The sequence below is a fragment of the Helianthus annuus genome, chromosome 4, assembly GCF_002127325.2.
Source record: "Helianthus annuus cultivar XRQ/B chromosome 4, HanXRQr2.0-SUNRISE, whole genome shotgun sequence".
NCBI lineage: Eukaryota > Viridiplantae > Streptophyta > Magnoliopsida > Asterales > Asteraceae > Helianthus > Helianthus annuus.
The window spans coordinates 36,199,779-36,205,778 of record NC_035436.2 but is presented as its reverse complement, the minus strand read 5'-3'; positions in this window follow the sequence as shown (position 1 = coordinate 36,205,778).

Here is a 6,000-nt window from a genome sequence, read left to right as displayed (position 1 = left end):
TTCATACATATTTATAGACCATCTCTTGCAATTATCCAAGGTATAATATGCTACCTAGATATAAAGCATCCACACATAAAATAATCAAACTTGGTGTGGTGTGTCCCCACATGGGACCGTTCGGTTGAAAAAGGGGGGTGGGGTAGTTTATTGGATTTCAACTAGTTAAGTGATCTAGTTAAGTTAGTTAGGAGAATAAATTAGAGTAATAGTGGGTAGTAATTTATAACGGGTGTTAGGGTACTCGGGGACCCTAACTGGCTCAGAAAAAGAAAGACAATGTTAGTGACAATATTTTTATGTCTCGGGTTAAGTCCGGTTGTTCGGTTGAATACTGATCTGTTAAAGTGCTTAACAAAGCTTTAAGGTGTCTTCATTATTATTTTTAGTGACACAAAGAATTTCCGACACTTTGGAAAGTGTCTAGTATTATTTTCCCATATTTTTGTACTTTACTAGTTAGCTAAAATGCTGAATTTTTGTTTTAAAGTGCAGGATTTTGTGTTTAAAACATGTTTTAGGCACATCCGGTCACTATAACTATCACCTAGTGACGCAGTTCTACAATCCTCACCTCCCTACACTTCCTACTAGTGTAGTAAACTATTCCCGGCTCATACAGGCCTTAGAGGCAGTGTCTGCCTGGTGCTGGCTATGTCAGCACGTTTACTGGGTTATCCGTTCATTGTGCTACTGTGCTTTTGTGCATCAAGTTTGTCACTAAAGTTCTGTATGTAAATAATGGAGTGACAGTTAATAAAGTATGATGCAAGTATGTGTGTGTATCAGTATTCAAGTAGCAGTTTATCCACAATTGTAAGCAAGCACAGTAATTAAGCAGTAATTAAATATTAATTAAGTCGTACGGATACCTGGTTTGGTGAGGGTTGTCACACCAAAAACCGAGATTGAATATAATGGAATATTTTTACTTTTAACACCCAAAAAATAAGCAATTTATTTATTTTATCTAAAAAGTTCTAAGTATGTAGTATGATAAACTTAGTTAAATAACTAAGTTAAAGAAATGTGATGATAACAAAGAAAAAATGAAAGTTGTGCATTAATAAATAAAAACTAGAACTAGAAGGACTAAAGTTGAACAAATGAATAAAACTTATTTTAATCAAAACAAAACATACAACACACATTCAGTGTGTGTGCTGGAGAACGACCAGGAGGAGCAAGAACAAGAAAACCCTTGTTTTCTGAAATCCACAAAAATTAGAAGGAAATTTGAAGCGAAATCAAATGCATGAACTCAAGTTCTAACCATCTAAGCTTGTTTATCAAAGTGGTAAGTCGAATTTCTTATATTGATGAATTGTAGAATGTGGGTTTCGACCCAATCATGAATCCATATGGATATTTGTGTAATTGTGAGTTAGGATTACACAATAGAATAAGAATTTTGTTTGAGTTTGGTTATTTGAACGATTTGAAGTATAAACCCACTTGATTTAGGAATATTGTGAAGAACATGGATAAATTATGTGCATATTAGTGTAATGGCTAAGTATGAGGATTGTTATTAGTGAATAATTGTTAGATGAAACTGATTTGGAATGAATGTTGTATGAAATTTTGATTGATTTTGATAATCTATGAAATTGGGAAGAACATGCTTAAATCACTTGTACATTATGCTTAAATAGTAGTATGCACACCAAGTGTTTTATGAAATGCATAAGTGAGATTGGATGTAAATAACGAATGAATATGCATAGAATGTAGACATGATGTGTTTAGTAATAAAATATCATGAGAAGTATGTTCTTGATGAAATTCCGTATTTGAAAGTAGTTCAATTGTAATTAAGTAGAAGTATGTTCTAGGAATGTGCTATATGCTTGATTGATGGTAACGCTTTAATCGTTTGTGGGATTCGGGTGATAAAACAAAATATGTCCAGAAAGTTACAGCTGAATTTAATCCGCTATAACCGGGTCAAATCTTATCAAAAACTGATGTTTGTCGAGTTTGTGATGAACTTCCAGGAAAAACCTTTCAAACCCAACTGGAATTGCATTTTTTCGTCGAAAATTGAACGTTTTATGAATTTTTTCGTATCGAAGGTTCAGGCTGCGTTTTTTGGCAGAGTTTACAGCCCATTACGAATGTCATAACTCAATTTAGGAAGGAAAATTGGTTTTCAATAAACCAATCTTTGTCCCGTTGGTAAATAATAATCTTACCTACGTAACTGGTATACAATATTCCTACCTATCAACATGTTGGTACTCAATGAACTTTCGTTAATTTTTTTAACTGAAGTTAGTTTTTAAGTTTTATTTATTACACAAACAGTCCCTGTAGTTGTTTTGCAGTACACATATGTATATATAAAATTTAATTACATGGCCCTTGACGTTTTTTTGTTTTCCAAAATAGTTAAAACTAGTAAATTACAACTACAGGGACTGTTTGTGTAATAAATAAAACTTAAAAACTAACTTCAGTTAAAAATAATTAACGGAAGTTCCTTAAGAACCAACATGTTGATAGGTAAGATTATTGTATACCAATTACGTAGGTAAGATTATTATTTACCAACGAGACAAAGGTTGGTTTATTAAAAACCAATTTTCCATTTAGGAATTGAGTTATGATCTCAAATTTTACTGTAGGTAGCTTCAGGAGGTCACGAAAATCTCCAACTGGAATTATGTCAATCGGATAATCGAGGATTTTTAAATGAATTTTTCCGTGGGCTACAGTCAGAAAGTGATGAATCTGATTGCTGTTTAGTAAATGATTTTTTATAAATTTTCGGTAGAGAGTTAGTCTCTAAAAATTTAATACAAGGATGATCCCTCCGAGTGGCACGTCACATAAAAAGATTGTAATTTTTGCAAGCTCATAAGTACAGTAAAAGGACGTCCCAAAACAGCCTATTTTCAGTGAATTAAGCTATGCATGTTAGTGAATAATTGACTATTGAAAGTAATGCAACTAAGAATTTGGAATGATGCATTGTTGAATTTATACCTTGTGCTTGTTACAAATGATAACTGAAAGTCAAATGTGAAATATGCAATCTATATGATCATTAACATGTACAATTATGTATGCTAATAAGAATGTGATTGCGATGACATGAAAGTACAGGGATCATGTCGAGATGGACTTAAGCGCAAAAGGCTAACGGGTCAAGAAGAGGCAAGGAAGCGGATACAAACACGGACGCATAAGGTAAGTGAATTTCCGAAATCTCACTTCTTAGTACATAAATGAAGTTTGTTGCATGAAAGTTAGGAGTTAGGTAGGAATGGTTATGAGATGTAAGTAAATGAGACAAGAAATGTTGTAGTAAGTTGTTATAGATCAAACATAATGAAAGATGCTTGGTAAAATCAAACGGGTCAAAACGTAGAAAGTAATACATCGAGATGTGGTAGTTGGTTTGATCTTGGGGTTAAGTATTAAAAGGATATGGGAGCTTGAACGTTGTTATTACACGTCTTGGAACTTCCGGGATATGCGACGAGTGGGCGAAACGAACAAAAAACGGAAATTTAGCATTTGTGCTGCAGAGGAGGCGTCGGTGACGCCAAGGGTGGCGTCAACGACACCCTGCTATGCTGCAGCCGACGCACTATGTTGCTGCCTACGCGGGTTCAATGCTGGAAACTCGTTTTTCACACCTTTCTCACTTTTTACTGTTTCCAACGCCCCGATAAGCTCCCCAAAGGTACCCTAAGCCTACTATAAGGTTTTTATGGGGTTTGGATAAGAACGGAAACCCATAGGAACATGTACAGAGACGTGGCCGGTACACTAACATAAATAATTGTGGTTTTGATATTATATGGCTAAGTCTTATAAGTAAGATCTTTATTGTATGAATATGATATAGGGTAAAGTGGAAACCATAGCTAAATATGTTTACATATGGATGTACGTGTGGACTAGTATGTATGAGAAATTATGCGTAGATGTAGTGTTTATGATTTGTTTAATGGTTATGTAAGCATGTATGACGTATGAAAGAGTTTGGGTAGGGTGGTATACATGTTTGTAGTAGGTTTTTCGTACACGAAATAGTTGATTCAGATGTTTTGTACATGTGTTATTACATCATAGGTTTCCAATGAATGAGACTCGTATGAAGATAAATATGGTGTTAATATATAAGGATTTACAGAGTTAACCGAATTGTTTTGAGAATTGAAATGAAGTGCACGTATAGTATTGTATGCTCATCAAAGGATAGACCCTGGAATGAAATGTTTGAATTCAGAAGGATAACTAGATGGAAACTTACATGAGGATGAAACCTGACGTGATCCTTTAATTATACACTTAGATCATATAATGCTTCAAGTACTAATAATGTGAATGTATGTGGTGAATGCAGGTTGTACAGACTTACGGATTATGGTCATCAAAAGACGTAAGCGGTTGAAGATCGAGTCATAACACGGACTGTACAGGAATGTGTGGTCTTGTGGATAGTAAATATATGATATCTGTTATGTATTAAATGAAACGAAAAATGTAATTATCGTTAAAGACTCACCATAGAAAGGAATTTCAATTATGTTGGAATGTTTTTAATTAAAGAAATTTATGGTACGTATTTCCGCTACGTCTTTTCAATTTAAGCGTGCTTAGGGTGTAACAGATTTGTACAAGATCTTGCATGCAATTTTATTGGTGGAGATCCCTTAGGGCAGAACAAAAGGGGGCGGCCCAATCATGGCTTCTCGACCTAAAATTTTCAAATTTCTTTTAAAATTAAGTCTTGTATATATATATTTTATAACTTTTATAAAATATAACATACCATGTTACAAGACTTTATGCAATATCTCACAACCTTTTTAAAATGTTATTTAACCCATTAAATAAAAAAATAAAATATTCTCTCAAAATAAATTATCCATATAATTTATTAATTTCTCAAGTGCAATTATTTAGAAAACCAATTTCTAAATATTCTAAGTGTTAATCTTTATTTATTTGATATATCATAAATAAATATTATAGGTGTTTATCTAGCTTGTTATTGGGTATGACCCGACTTGGATCATAAGGTACTAGCCACATCAATTTAATATATGTCTTGGGCATACAGAGTCCAACAAGTGTGACAGGCGACGATAGGCATTGTAGGTATTCTGGTCACTCATACTGTAAACTCAAAATCATCAAAATACATAAAATCATAATATACATATTTACACATAATAACACATAAGTGATGAATATTTCCAAACATAATTGTTTAAAATTTAGGTATTTAAAAGAACACCTAAATGGCTTAAATCAGTGGCTCTGATACCAACTTCTGTCGCAACCCCCGACCCCATCCTGGTAGCGGGAGACGCGAGCACGGGCCGGTGGTATCGGTGTTTATTAATTTGGCAGCGGAATTAAAACATCAGGATCGTAGTTCGGAAATAAATTCAGAGTTAGCAAAACACCAAACTTTTGTATTAAACAAATGGGATAAAAACCCATATTTCATTTATAATATCTGTGGCACCTGCAGAAAACCCACAGTCATCCAGATTTAACATCTTGCCGCTTTGGATTACTTGTCAAATTTCGGGACGAAATTTCTTTCAAGTTGTGGATGATGTGACAACCCGAGATTTTAAGGTATTTCCCCTGCGAATCATTGGTTTCGCAATCTTGCTTTGTTCTTATAAGTCTTTTACATTATATCTTGTACACGAGAGTTGGTTGATTAAAGTATTGTTTGCATACGAGTGTCACTATCACGTGAAAACTTAATATTGTGTAATGTTTAACCCTATTGAAAAGCACACTTGACGAATAACTAGGTCCTTCGTCACAACCACCTCTCGGAGAAGAACTGCTCTTCGTCACACTCTCACACGACGAAGAATGTTCTTCGCTAGGAGAGTTCGCCGACCCAAATCATTCGAAGCCCAGTAAGGGCCAAGCTCACCTATTTAAACGTATGCACGCACGTAATTCTCGAAATCAATCATATTGCAAACCCTAACTCTCCCCTCTCTCAAACGATTGACG